Source organism: Leucoraja erinacea, chromosome 12 (assembly GCF_028641065.1).
Source record: "Leucoraja erinacea ecotype New England chromosome 12, Leri_hhj_1, whole genome shotgun sequence".
Taxonomy (NCBI): domain Eukaryota; kingdom Metazoa; phylum Chordata; class Chondrichthyes; order Rajiformes; family Rajidae; genus Leucoraja; species Leucoraja erinaceus.
Window position 1 is genome coordinate 21,112,823 of NC_073388.1, and position 15,287 is coordinate 21,128,109.

At 42.2% G+C, this 15,287-nt stretch overlaps 1 protein-coding gene across 4 annotated transcripts in view; it reads left to right on the plus strand.

Annotated features, from left to right (window-relative positions):
• Nucleotides 1–15,287, plus strand: part of LOC129702145 (BCL-6 corepressor-like protein 1) — a 177,319-nt gene that overhangs the window by 33,366 nt on the left and 128,666 nt on the right. For 3 of the 4 annotated variants that reach the window (XM_055643751.1, XM_055643752.1, XM_055643753.1), the window contains exon 2: nucleotides 7,294–7,363. The exons of the other annotated variant lie outside the window; for it this stretch is intronic. The gene's annotated coding sequence lies outside the window, so the exon portion shown is untranslated. The remainder of the gene's footprint in view (nucleotides 1–7,293; nucleotides 7,364–15,287) is intronic. 4 annotated transcript variants of the gene reach the window in all.

Here is a 15,287-nt window from a genome sequence, read left to right on the forward strand (position 1 = left end):
CCCGCCTCTGCAACCAATGTGCAAACTCCAGCACTCCCCCGCGGAATGTTAAACTGAACATATCTGTAAGCAAAACACAAACACGCACGTCTTTCACCCCCCACTTCTCTCTCCCCCACCTCTCACCGTTTCTCCGCCGGCCCAGTCTCTCCCCCTGTCTCCCACTTGCATCTGCCCATCCTCTCGCACCCCCGCTCTCCCGCTACCTGGCACCCTCGTTCACTTTTTTATTTATCAAATGAACGTTGACAAATCTCATGATTCCTTGCGTTTTTCGGAATACCGAACTCGCTGATTAAAATTGTGTTGGGGTGAGAATAGAAAGAATATCCAATAATCTGGAAAATCTGTCAGGCGGTTATCATCAAAATCCCCAGGGTGCTGGACTATCGCAGTTATAACATATTACGTTTCAGCACATAAAGTGCTTTGCTAACTTCCTGAGGGTTTATTCTTCTATCACACTTTCACCGACTGAGATTCAAACACCTGAAAACATTTGTGAAAAAAATGCCTTTCCACCTCTTCTTCACCAATTAGTATAAATGATGTTCCCCAGTGATTGACCTATCCACTGACTGAAATTATCCCTCCCTATTGACCATCATTTTGATACCACTGGTTCCATCATCTTATACACCTCAACTAAATTTGCCCATGGCGTGGTCTGTTTCAATCCTATCCTCGACACCTTTCGTTATTACTAAATATCCTTTATATTGATGTAATGTGGCCTTAACACCACGAAATACTACAGCTGTGGCAGATAGTGCTAGGCTAAGCATATAGGAAGAAAGTTGTGATTCGGAAACTAGTTAATCCAGGCAGATTATTAGTTTTTTGGCATTTCAACCGGGCCACCACATTCCTCCTATTCACCTGCGAATTGTAATTATCTGCTGGAGATGGGGAAATCACTTTGGAATTCTCCCCCCTTCTGGAAAGAACTTCTTCCTGCGTATGGTGTGCACAGCCTAAAGTTGTAGGTCAACTTGTTCTATTTGATCTATTTGTTTGTGCATGTCGGGTTGATCGCATTAGTCGAAACAGGGTGGATCATGTGAAGGTTGCAATCTCCCACCCCTGGGAAGAACTGCTCTCCTCTCAGTCACCACATCCAGAGTATCATTTCTTGTGCCGAGCTGTGACTCCAAAGTCAGCAGTCAGCAAAATGCTTTTGACTTTCAGTGCAAACTGCTGTTAAATGGAGTCCACCTAAAATGAACAAGATTAATAAATAACACGTATCGCTGGCAGCACTCATAATCAAAGGAAGTATACACTCCAGTGTTAAGACTTTTATCCACATCATCAGGCATGTGTTCTGATTGTATGCTCATCTTGGTACACATTCCGTTCCTTCATGAAGTCCTCTCCCACCCTCGTGATTTGCAATTGTGATCAATTCAGTTCCATCCAGAAATATTGGCAGAACTTCTTCATTTCCACTAAGTGATAAGAAGTAAGCTAATCGAGGCTGCTCTCAGAAGTGCTGCAATTTTGTTTGGAATGTGGTCTTTTAGATGAGATGATCACACGCGTTCCCTAATGCCCTTCAAGGGAGATGTAAAAATTGAAGAGGGGCACAGCAGGCTCTGAGCCAACATTTATCCCTCAAATGATATTGCTCAAACAAATTATCTGTTTATTTACTTATTGTTGCTGGTGGGATTTTAAGGTACCCACCATGTTTCTCCACTTATTATGCAAAGTACTTTATCGTCTGGAAAAAGCTTGAGGATGTTCTGTGCTTGTTAAAGGTGTAATATATAAGTATATTTCCATCGTTCTAAAATTAAGGCGGTACAGTGGTGTAGTGGTAGAGTTGCAGCCTTACAGAGACTTGGCTTCGATCCTGATTACGGGTGCTGTCTGTACGGAGTTTGTACGTTCGCCCCATGACCTGCATGGGTTTTTACCGGGTGCTCCGGTTTCCTACCACACTCCAAAGACATACAGGTTTGTAGGTTAATTGACCGATTAAACTGTAAATTGTCCCTAGTGTGTATAGGATGGTGTTAATGTGCGGGGATCGCTGGTCAGAGCGGACTTGCTGGGCCAAAGGGTCTGTGTTCGCATTGTATCTCTAAACTAAACTACTGACAGTGCCTTACCCACCATCCCCCACCCTCCTATTTCTCCATTTGAGAATAATGAAGGATGTTTGAGATATACTGGCATCTGTTGCTTACTTTTTGGCATGAAATATTAGTAACATTTGTTACTCTGACAGTGGCCCATTATTTTACCAGACTGGTGGAGTTTGTTTCTGGGAGTTTGTGTGTGAAGTGGTCTTTCTTAATATGGAACAACTTAATATGGATCAACGATCAGCAAATGTCAGGGGAGGGAGGAATTAAGCAGATATAGAAAGACTACTAACTGTCAAATAGTTTACTATCGAAGGATGGATGTACAAATGAAGAAAAATATTGTTCATAAAATATTGTTCTAACAGTGCAGCATTCTAACAGTGCAGCATTCTAACAGTGCAGCATTCTAACAGTGCAGTGGATACCATACCACTGATACATTACAAAACTTTAGGACTTTAGCGATACACAAACCCTTCGGCCCACTGACTCTGCGCTGACCAGCGATCCCTGTAGACTATCACTATCCTACAAACTAGGGACAATTTACAATTTTACCAAAGCCAATTAACCTACAAAACCTGTACATATTTGGAGTGTGAGAGGAAACTAGAGCACACGGGGAAAATCCACATGGTCATAGGGAGAATGTAGAAAGTCCGTACAGACAATAGCCATAGTCAGGATCGAACCCGGATTTCTGGCGCTGTAAGGCAACAACTCTACCGCTGCACACCACTGTGCCGCCCATCATGTGCAGCCCAACTTCATCACGACACATTGACACCTTTTTGTCATAGTGACTGCAAGTGATTTGAGGATGATCTTATACAAACATATAGTTTGCCTTAAGGATAAAAAACCGTTGGTTGCAAACACAGACAAATTGCTTAGGTCTAAACTCACAGATTTGCAGAAATTTGTGGCATGGTGGTTTGATTTGCTTTTAATAATTATTTTATCTTTTTTAAGTTCCTATTACGTGTATGTACTCAGCTTGCAGTCTTATTTCATCCAGTGCTAAGTTGAACAAGTTGTTGGAGATTTCCCTTCTCAGCTCCTCTCTTTTTGTACAGGGGTTTGTGCACTGCCCACTCTCTCTCCCCTCTCGAATGATGAGGCTGTGGTGAGGATTTCTCTCCCTTGAGAATTGCAAATGGTGTTCCAATATCTTCTGGCACCGCAGCCTAGAATTCCTCAGTGCAATGCTATAGCTCGGTGTTCATTATGTAGCAGCCTTTTGTATTTTCACATGTGTTGTGTCTTGTGAGGACAGATTGAAAACTGTTCTGCTGGAAAGAGGGTTTCAGACTAATCCCAAAATAAATGTCCACAAAGTCTGTAGAAATAATTAACAAGCATTTAATTTGGAGGAAAAGTCAGTTGTGAGATATTTGAGAGCATCTTACACTCCTTATGCTGCCTTCTCCATTTGGCAAACATTATTCTATTAGCTTGATGTTTGTGTCTCCCATTACAAATCCTCTTACTCAATGATAAAATGAAAACAATTGGAATGAGTTTCTGTACAAATATTTTTTGAAGAAGACAACTAGAATCTGAAAATTCCTCAATTCAGTGATTATAATTATTTTTACATAACTGGTAAAAGTATAAGCCTGTGAGTTCCAGCATTAGGACAAAAGTTCAAAGTGATACTGAATCATAGCCAATCCTTAAACCACTACACAATGGGTCCAAGTTGCACAGGTATAGAAACATAGAAACATAGAAAATAGGTGCAGGAGTAGGCCATTCGGCCCCTCTAGCCTGCACCGCCATTCAATATGATCATGGCTGATCATCCAACTCAGTATCCTGTACCTGCCTTCTCTCCCCCTGATCCCTTTAGCCACAACTAACTCCCTCTTAAATATAGCCAATGAACTGGCCTCAACTACCTTCTGTGGCAGAGAATTCCAGAGATTCACCACTCTCTGTGTGAAAAATGTTTTCCTCATCTCGTTCCTAAAAGATTTCCCCCTTACCCTTAAACTGTGACCTCTTGTTCTGGACAACCCCAACATCGGGAACAATCTTCCTGCATCTAGCCTGTCCAACCCCTTAATAATTTTGTAAGTTTCTATAAGATCCCCCCTCAATCTTCTAAATCTTCTAAATTCTAACGATGTGGTGTGTCTATGGAAAGTGATGCCAGAGGGAGTGGGGGAGACAGGTACAATTATATCATTTGAAACACACTTGGTTCATGATTAGGAAAGGTTTGGTAGAATATGGGCTAGCGCAGGCAAATGGGACTAGCTCAGTTGGGCACCTTGGTCGACAAGAACAAGTTGGGCCGAAGGGCCTGTTTCCATGCTCTATGACACTATGTCACCAAATCCGTTTTGGATAGGACAGTCTGATGCTTGAATAGAGAAGCCAAAAAGATCTTAAATGTAAAATAAATTGGTTTACATAGAAAAGCACAGCATAGGAACAGGTCCTTCAGCCCACAATGTCTGCGCTGAGCATGATGCCAAGAAAATATATTAATTAATTTCTTATGCAAAAGATAGTGATTTCACTAAAGTATTTTACAAAGAAATAAAGTGCCATTCGTGACCTTTACAATGAAGTCAATGATTTTATTTTTGATCCCTGGTCACTTTAAAACAATATCTGAATGCCACATTGAGTTGAGTGAAGTCCCACAAGTATGATGATAATGATCAGATTATCTTGTGCCTTGTGTTTGTGGAATAAATATTGGTCAGCATCCCAGGCGAATATCCATGTTCTTACGAGCTTATACTGTAAATGAGAGACTGCATACGGCTTGTTATCCCGATTCATCTTAAAGACAGCACTTACTAAACTGTAGCACCCTCAGTGTCATCCTTGGTTATCTGTTCAGGTTTCTGTCTGTGGGGCTTGATCCCGAACCAACGGCTCACAAATAAGAATACTACCATTAAATAATAGCTGATACTATGCGTAATAAAATCGACACTTGTTTTCACGAGGAAACTCGATGAAGGCCACAGTTCAGTCGAGAGAAACAGCAAGATTGAAGAGTTTGGAACATAGGTGTGAATCTGGAAGCAATGGTGAAGTGGAAATAAGTTTCAGTTTTGAACACTATACTGTTTGAACAAGAAATAAATTGTTTGTAATTTATAACAGAATGAATCCGTTCAGCCCAGCAAGCCTGTACTGTTTATCTTGCACATGAGCAGCATTCTTGATCCCATGTGCCTATTTTGTCCCCATATACATTTATTTTCTCTTCTTTCATCCATCTATCTGTCCTTAATCTTAATCTATCCTTAATATTTCATTATGTTTCAACCAGTATTCTGAGAAGTACATTTCACAGTCTCATCATCCTCTCTGTAAAATGTTCTCCCTGATTTCTGTCCTATTTTCAGTATCACTTTCTACACTCTTTAGCCATGTGAAACAGTCTGTTCCTATTTACTCTCTCCCATTTACTTCTGTTGAGTTGAAACTGGAACAGATAACTACCTTGATTTCTCTGGAAAAGGTAACCAATGCTTTTCAAACCAAAGGTTGTCGAGGGGTTCCTGAATTATTAATGTTGACAAGGAGATTCTTGGACTTTTAGATATTGCCGTGATCACGCTGTTCATTTTCCCTTTGCGGGCTTCCATGTGGCTGGATGGGCCATCGGTCGATGTCGCCTTCCACAAACATTTGATCAAAAGTGGCTTCTGAATCTATATTTAAATAGATCAAAGAAGAGCCATCGTCGTTAAATGTGATGTGAAGCATTGCTTATAGTTCCGCTGAAACCAGAAAAGTTAGCAAGCTATTCCAGAAACTACTGGCAAATTTATTTTAGGTAGAAAAAAATGCTGGAGAAACTCAGTGGGTGAGGCAGCATCTATGGAGCGAAGGAAATAGGCAACGTTTTGGGTCGGGACCCTTCTTCAGACTCTTTTTCAGACTCTTCTCAACCCGAAACGTTGCCTATTTCCCTCGCTCCAGAGATGCTGCCTCACCCGCTGGGTTTCTCCAGCATTTTTGTCTACATTCGATTTTCCAGCATCTGCAGTTCCTTCTTAAACTCTTAGCCAAATTTATTTTGGTGTATTCAACCGAAGAAGTGACTTAACCTTCAGGATTAGTCCAATCACTAGGCATGTTATCACCAGAACAATCATGCCCAAATTTGCAGTGTCCAAATGTTTGTCTTCATCTTGAACGTCAAAGCCCATTTCCAGTCCAGACTGTGGACTGGGGCTGCATTGCTTGTTATTTTATCACCACACTTCATTATTTTTCATCGTGTTTGGATGCTAAAGCAGTCCTGCATTACCAAGTGTCAAGGAAAGTGCTATTTCCCTCACCCCCTTCTACATTTATATAATATATGTAAGCTAGCTGGAAAGGGTGCAGAGAAGATTCACGAGGATGTTGCTAAGACTCCAGGGCCTGAGCTATAGGGAGAGGTTGAGCAAGCTAGGGCTATTCCTTGGAGCGCAGAAGGGTGAGGGATGATCTTATAGAGGTGTACAGGTGTGCACTCAGTGTACAGACGCACAGGGTCTCGTGCTCAGAGTAGGGGAATCGAGAACCAGAGGTCATAGGTTTAAGGTAAGAGGGGAAACATTTAATAGGAACCTGAGGGGTAACTTTTTCACACAATGGGCGATGGGTGTATGGAAAGAACTGCTGGAAGAGGTAGTTGAGGCAGGTACTATCACAACTTTTAAGAAACATTTGGACAGGTACGTGGATAGGACAGATTTAGAGGGATATGGGGCAAACACAGGCAGGTGGAACTAGTGCAGCGCAGACGCTCTGGAGCGGGGGCTAACATCCTACTGGACATGCGAGCGCACGCCGGGGGCTCTAACAGCAAGACCCGGTGTGCGACCTCGCACCACCTCGCGGTTTTAATGGGTTGGTGTGAGCAACTTGGGCACAAGTGTCTGTTTCCACACTGTAAGACTTTATGACTCTAAGCAGTAAATCCACTCCCTCTCTAAGGAAATTTGCATATGCCAATGACATGCCAATAACCACATCAGCAAAGACTTGCAGGCATGCTGACATTGGACCAATCAATACATGCAGAGCAGTTCTCCAAGTGGAAGCTGTGACCAATCCATTATCTTAGCATTTCGCCCGCAGCCACAGAGCACATACTCATCTCATTGTCACCTCTCGTTGGCAAAAATAATGCTACATGATCCACCTCTTACCTCCTGAATTGAGACATTTGACTTTTCAGATTCATCTGCAAGAAATAGCTGTGAAGATCATGAGCCGGAGGGACATCATGTGAAAACTCACCAAACCCGGTCAGTATGCAAGTACTCCATCCCTTGGCTTTGGCTTCTTCAAAGACCACCCCTCTGCACTGATAGTTCTCATTTCATTTATGTGGATGTTTAGGTAAATTTCTATATGCTTTGTGACACCTAAACTCTGAAGTCTATACCTGATCAATGGTTATAGTTGCTGGCTAATATAACTTCCCCAGATTGTTACTTAAACAAAACTACTCGCACAGAGATTGTACAGATAAACACCTGGCTGGGCGTTCATGTAACGATTTTAAAAATATTGTATGTCCTCCTGGAAATCTTTGTGGTTGTATATTCGAGGCCTTACAGTGCTTGACGGTGCAGATGTTTGGAGAAAAACATGAACTAAATTGATCATCCAGTTTAAACATATAATCTTCAATCCTCTGATAAAGTCCATTGGTTTTGATTCACCAAGTCAAATATGGAGAGCCCTATTGGCTCCAAACTGGATAGTTCATTGATGCACAAATGACCCATTAAGTTCTGCTGCATGCGATTGGAGCAACTCTAATCAAACTTTGGACCATATAACAAAAGACTGCCCTCTAACAAAGTTAAACAGTGATATTACAAAAATACACTCATACCCCTCTAAAGCTTCAGACTGGATTTCTAATTGTTGCATGAAGTCAGCCAGAACATCCTGGGGGAAACAATTTTGATAGAACCTTACAAAGTTGATAATTCCTTCCTGCTCTATGATTCCTTTGTTGGCAATTGCTTGGTCATGTATTATCCTTGGCTTTGAATATTTCCATCGTTTTCTACTGGAGTACATAACGTGAAGACCATACTGCAAACGCATAATATTCTGATTATGTATTTGTGGACCTTGAGCGGAGTTGCTGAAAACAAACTTGAATAACTACATATGGGTTTTATTTTTCATGCATAACCGGGTACAGGAAAAAATTAGGCTGGAGAAATAAATCAGCTGCCCTTGCTAAAGTCAGGCAAAATAAAGGCAAGTAAGATCCAAGGTGTATTTTCCATGCAGTGGATTTTACCACTCGAAACCCTATTTTCAGGTAGTGTTTGAAAATTGGACCATTTTCATTCCATTCAATAATCACTGTTGAAAACGTGTCCTACAATTTGGACAGTACTTGCTTAAATCATGCATGTCAATTGACCAGTATGTGACTAACTCAAAAGACCGTTGGAAATTAGCTTCACCATCAATCTCAGTGAAAGTTGCTGATGATCAGGTCTCAGCAGAATGCATGGGAGTGAAGAAATCATCTTTGGGCCATTGATGAGCTCTCAGATGTGTGCCAAGTGCGAGTATTGGTAGGATTGAAGTGAGCTGGGAGGAGTTGAGTTGGAAGATGTTCCAGCCCTTCTAGATGCCATTGAACATTCCTTTAACCAAAGAACATTTGATTTCCTTTTGTTGGCAGCTGCTGGAATCTCCTGATCGTCACCAACTCGGCAATAAATAATTAATGGAGTACTTCAATGGGTGTTAGGTGCCTAATTTCCATATGTAAGATACACAAGCGTTCATTTCAGATGTCCAGAAGACTGAAGAATTTAGTTTTCATTACCCCTCATGCAGATGAGTAAGGAGGACAATCAAAATTACGTTGCTGGCCATGGCAGTGAATAGGTTGCAGGAAGATAAGTAGGGCAGTAGGTCCACAGTAGATTCCGTTTCTGCCGACCTGTACCTAGACTTCAGCCCCCCGCGGAACTCTACCAGCAACTCCACCGACTTTCCACCGCCCACCAGCAGACCGGAGCTGGAACCCATTCATTTTCTCCAGAGCTCGACCCAAAACGTTACCAATTCCATTTCTCCAGATGCTGCCTGAGCTGCTGAGTTACTCCAGCATTTTGTGTCTATCCCAATAAAATATATAGTCTTCCGTGCACAGTGTGCAAATCCCCATTCCTTGTTATCAGCTGTCCGATTGGCATGCGTAAGGTAGAAGTGTTAAGGATTTTGATCTGGAAACAGGTCATGGTTTGATCAGAATTGTCAAAAAATATAAATATATCTTCAAAGCAAATTGCAAGTGAAAAATTAAAAGGAAAATAATTTCTGGAGGGGGTACCTATATAAAAATAAAATAAAATAAATTGTCAACTAAATAAAATCCTGCCCACTAAATCTTTGGAAAGCCTGATGCCATTTTACACATGGATTTCAAGTTATTGTAGGAAATTAATTCAATTACATCCAGCTTCTGTGCAACTGTTGTTTATTCCACTACTTCACCACAATAAGAAATATTTGAATTGCATCTGCTGCATAAAACCACACGTCTAGAAGAATGTCATCCATTGCATTTAAATTCGACAAATGGGCAGTAAATTATACATTGGCAAATCTTTACAATGTCACGCTCCAGATAAGTGAGTCAAAATTTACGTCACATTTGTTGATTATTAAATAGCAGGATTGGAATGTCCCTCGTTATTAGGGTGGCACTGTGTCGCAGTAATTAGTGTTGCTGCTACACAACTCTGGGGTTCCTGGTTTGATCTGCACCCTGGATGCTGATGGTGCAGAGTTTGCACGTTTCCCTGTGTCCATGAACACATAATGCTGGAGTAACCCAGGCAGCATCTCTGGAGAGAAGGAATGGATGACATTTTGGGTCGACACCCTTCCTCAGACTATCTGTGACCATGTTGGTTTGCTCAGATGTCCTTCTGCATCCCAAAGACATGCTCGAAGGTTTATTGTCACTTGTCCATTGTCCTTTGATGGCGATTCATTGCAAAAATACATTCAAAATATAGTAGATGTACGTTTATGAGGGAGAATAAGATTCAGGGGTACAATGGGGGAATGGGGCAAATGGAATGTTTTTCCCTGCTAGCTCGGGTAGATCTGATGGACCAAATGGCCTCCTGCTGTAGGAGAAGTATAAGGTAAAGTGCTGCCAAACCATTGTATTGCTGGTGACCATTCACCCTCTTAATAATCAGCTGTATCTTCAGTATCTCTCTTCATGGGACTAAATCTACCACTCTATACACTGTACAGTACTTTGAATATTATTTCAAAATGGTAAATGACAATTATTTCATGATTCTTGAAATGAAAGATGAATCCTGCTGGGGTACCACTTCGTAGGTGCTGGCAAACCTCTATTACCTTGTGCAAGTGACTATCATTAACACCTGAGTCTACAGAATGATTGTTGGCAGACTATTTAACCGGAAGGAGCAACCACACAGAATCTGTTCCTGTCTTCGCTCTTCAATATGAACTCTCACTCATTTTCTCCCCTTGGAAATTATATTATCAGCTTTGCTCAGTGTTCAACATGAAGCCAACTAACAACGGAGAAACGGTCAGTCTAGGGCTTTGTAAAATATTTTAATGATTTGCAATTGTGTAATTTATTGCTTATTTTTATTAATGGATTACGTTTTTCCCCCGGTAGATATGATTAAGCACATCATGATTCCAAAGGTATAAAGAATTTGGGATGTTATGTTTTGCATGAATGTTAGTCAAAGTATGCTGCTCGTGGCTTTAAAATGCCTTTGTGATCCCAAACAGACAGATTTTATAGTATTTAAGAAGGAACTGCAGATGCTGGAAAATCGAAGGTACACAAAAAAGCTGGAGAAACTCAGCGGGTGCAGAAGCATCTATGGAGCGAAGGAAATAGGCAACGTTTCGAGAAGGGTTTTGGCCCGAAACGTTGCCTATTTCCTTCGCTCCATAGATGCTGCTGCACCCGCTGAGTTTTTCCAGATTTTATAGTATAACTGATGATGGACACATTGCCATCCTACATCTGATATTGTATCACATAAAGACCATTAGAGCTTCATTCATGCTGTAGCTAAACTGGCAAGAGTCATTTGTGACTTTTGTATGTAAGATGCAATACTCAGAACCTGGTGATAAGACTTCTATACTTGTATTTATTACGTACTTTCATGTATTGGATCCCCACTGAATATTAGACCAATAATCGGCTCAAACACCTGTCTCAATATTACTCACTATCCACCCCAACAAAAGAATTGCATTGCTCTTAATCCATTCTTCTCCCTGCCACACTATTTGCTCCCATTGTCATGCAATAGTGCTGGACTTCCTTTGGTCAACCTCTCCCAAGTCAAACACTTTCCAACCACATATAGATGTCAATGTGCTTCCCTCCCATAGCCTGGCTCTGATGCCCCCGACTATCCTTTTGTGTCAGGATACAAGTTCCTTCATCATGCATCAGTGCCAGGCTCTGAAACCCCACCTCCCCAGGCCACTGTAACACCCGATAGGACCTGTGACTCGCTTGCCGTCTTGACCAATTCTCCCATCCCCATCACCAATCCCATCCATCCCACTTAGCCTCTGAGCATAGAACCGGGCAGCTTATTTTTGTCTGGACAATTTGCAACACTTGGTCAACAGTATGAGCAGTGGGTGCATCTGAAATTTGTAGAGGGCAAGCAATGACTGGAACTTTTGGGCACCATCTGCTACATCCATTTAGTAGGTGTTTTTTGGATACATCGGAGTTCATAGATGATCAGAAAATCTGTTGCATCAAAGTACAAAAGGTGAGCAGGTAAAGATGTGGGATTATCTGTGGAATGTTGTGTGTTGTGGAACATAAGACGTGACCATGCAGAGAAGAGATAACATCAATTGCAAAGTATGGTTTCCATCTGAAAGAGTCCGTGTTAATTTATGGGATCATAGCTTGTAATTATTTAAACACAGTACCTGATTCACATTTTATTTGAGTACATCTGTAGAGTTTAAACATTAATAGCATTTTCAAATTGATTTATTTTTTACTTGGAGAGATAACCAGAAAAAATGTACGTAATATAAACCTGCTGTTCTGGTTACTATCTTCTCACCCAGATGACAAGGTGACTAAATATTAAATTGTCTATTGCTCGGTCATCAATTCATCTTTGTTCATCATGCTCTCTTATGGCGCTTGAGGAAAGATCACCCTCTTGTTCACCATCCATCCATATCTCTCCTCTCTCTCCAAGCTACTTTTTCCCCTGTAAGTAACCGACAGTTAACGTACTATTATACTCTCAAACTTTCATCTGTTGACTTTTATCTGTCCATTCACTGAAAATCACTGATTTGTTTACAACTGTACAACCAGTCTCACCAACATTGAAGCCCTGGATCCCAATAAAATGATTACTCTCTCTCTCATCTGGTTATTATCCCCACACATCTTGCTTCTCTACTCCCTTAAATTGATGGGATTCATATTTAACAAATTATTCATTGTAAAAGTGGGAAGATTTAAAAGAGCACCGATTCATTGGCTCATTGAGAGGCACCACATTCAATCAGAGGCTGTGTGCTGAGGTGGAGTGCTGTGTTTGACGGTAAGTGTGGAGGCTTTCACTCAAGGGGCTTAAACGAGGAGACTGAGCAGAGTGTGACGACAAGATAAGGTAATACCCATTTTTCGTTACCACCTTCTTTCGTCCAAGTGCACTAGGGATAGCAGTTAGGGCAGCAGTGTGCTCCCGTTGCCGGATGTGGAAACTCTGAGAAACTTTCAGAGGTCCTGAGGACCTGTGGAAGGTGCTTCCAGCTGCATCTCCTTACTGACCCTGGGAAGGAAATGAAGCTGTAACTGGACGACCTTGGGATCGTCCTCGAGACTGAGAGCATCACAGACAGGAATCACAGTGAGTTGGTCACACTAGAGCTGCAGACAGAAAGTAGACGGGTAACCACCAGGAAAGGTAAAATGAATAGGCAAAGAGTTCAGGAATCTCCTCTTGAAAACACATATTCCCTTTTGGATACTGTTGGGGGGGGGGGGGGGGGGGGGGGGGGGGGGGAGTTAACCGTGTGAGAGAAAGCAGCAGCAGCCAGGTCTGTGGCACCAGTTCTGGCTCTGAGGCGGAACAAAGTGGAGTTGTCAGACAGGGCTATAGTATAATTTATTGGAGAATCAATGGTTAGGGGACCAGACAGGAGATTCTGTAGCAGCAACTGGACTCCAGGATAGTGCCACTATCTAGTGCCAGAGTCTAGGATGTCTCCGATCGGCTGCAAAACATTCTCAAGCGGGAGGGTAAGTTGCTGGACATATTGGTTCTAAAAATGTAACTACTATTACTAAGTACTATTCATGTCAGTAGGAAAATGGATGGGGTCTTGTGAAGTGAATATAGGAAGCTAGGAAATAAGTTAAAAAACAGGACCTAATTGATGGTGAAGTCTAGATTACTCCCAGTGGCACATGCTAGTGAGGGATGGAATAATAGGATAGGCCAGATGAATAAATGACTACAGGGGACAGGAATTCGGGTTTTTGGCTCTCTTCTGGTAACCTGCACAGGTTACATCTGAACTAGAGGAACAATATCCTGGGAGGGAGATACACTTGTGTTACTCAGGAGGGTTTAAACTAGATTGGCACAGGGGAGGCTCAGAGCAGAAATAAGATGTCAGTGGCAAATACTGTGATCAAAGAGAGCAAGATTAGCAGACAGAACAGGCAAGTACATGACAAAGAGAGAGGAAAGGGTGGTGGTTAAACTATATTTCAATGGTAGAGCTTTAACAGATAAGGCGGACAAACTCAAAGCATGGAATGTGTGGGAGGTCTGGGATATTATAGCCATAACAGAAACGTGACTGAGGGAAGGGCAGATAGGTAGCTCAGCGTTCCAGAGTGTAGAAGCTCCCGATGTGATAGAGATGCAGGTGAGGGACGAAGGACACTGACTTTTTGATCAGGAAGGACACAACTATAGAGGTTTAGAAAGGACTAGAATAAATGGGACCTGTTGGGTCCCAGTCACATGGGAGGCCTGGTCCCCCCCCCCCCCCCCCCCCCCAATGCAACCCAATCCCCAACGCAATATTCCACCACTCACCAGGGTAGTGGGGTGTGGTGTAGGTGGGTGGGGGAGGGGTGGGGGGGGTAGGGGTGTGTGGGGGAGAGGGGGTGTGGGGGGATGTGGGGGGTGAGGGAGGGGTGTGTGTAGGGAAGGGGGTGTGTGGGGGGAGGTTGGGGAGGGGGGTGGGGGGCGGCTGTGGGGGAAGGGGGTGTGTAGGGGAGGGGGAACCTTCAAAACCTTCTTATCCTTTGTACTATTTCACCGATCGGAACAAAACCTATTTGACTTGCAGCAGAGGAGAATGGTGAGTAAGGTGGCAAACAATCGTAGCGCTATGGGGATCATTTTTGCGCAAATTTAATTACAACGCAGACAGGAAGTGGTCAAGATTAAAGTTTTAGTAATATATATATATAGATAGATAGATAGATATAGATGGATAGATAGATAGATAGATAGATAGATATTCATGGGGGATCATCTAGTGAAGTTTCACAACTAGAATTTTGAAACAAAAAGGGAATGATCACTTAGATGGGATTGTTTTATAGGCCTCCAAATAGTCTGCATGAAGTAGTGGAGCAAATGTGTAAGGAGACTGCTGATTTTTAAAAAAATGAATAGAGCAGTGTTAGGAGGAGTTTTCAACTTCGCTAGTATTGACTGGGCCACTAATTGTGTAAGGGGCTTGAATAGGGTGTAATTTGTCCATGAAAGTTTCTTTAATATATAGAGGGCCCTACTAGAGTGAGTGCAACACTGGATCGATCACCTCTGAGGGAACGAGATAGGGCAAGTGTCTGTAGTATCATTGGGGGAACACTTTGCGACCAGTGACCATAATTCTATTAGTTTTAAAGCAGTTATGGAGAGGGGAGCACCGGCCCACAAGTTAAGATCCTAAATTGGAGCAAGGCCGATTTTGGTGGCATTAGGCGGGAACTTGCAGAGATCTATTGGGAAAGTATTTTTGCAGTTAAGGAGACGGCTGGCAAATGGGAGGCTTGGCAGTGAGATAGAAAGAATATTGGAACGGAATGGTCAAGATTGGCAGGTTGATTGACAAGAGATGAAGTTGAACTTGTACAACTACATCAATCATGATATAGTT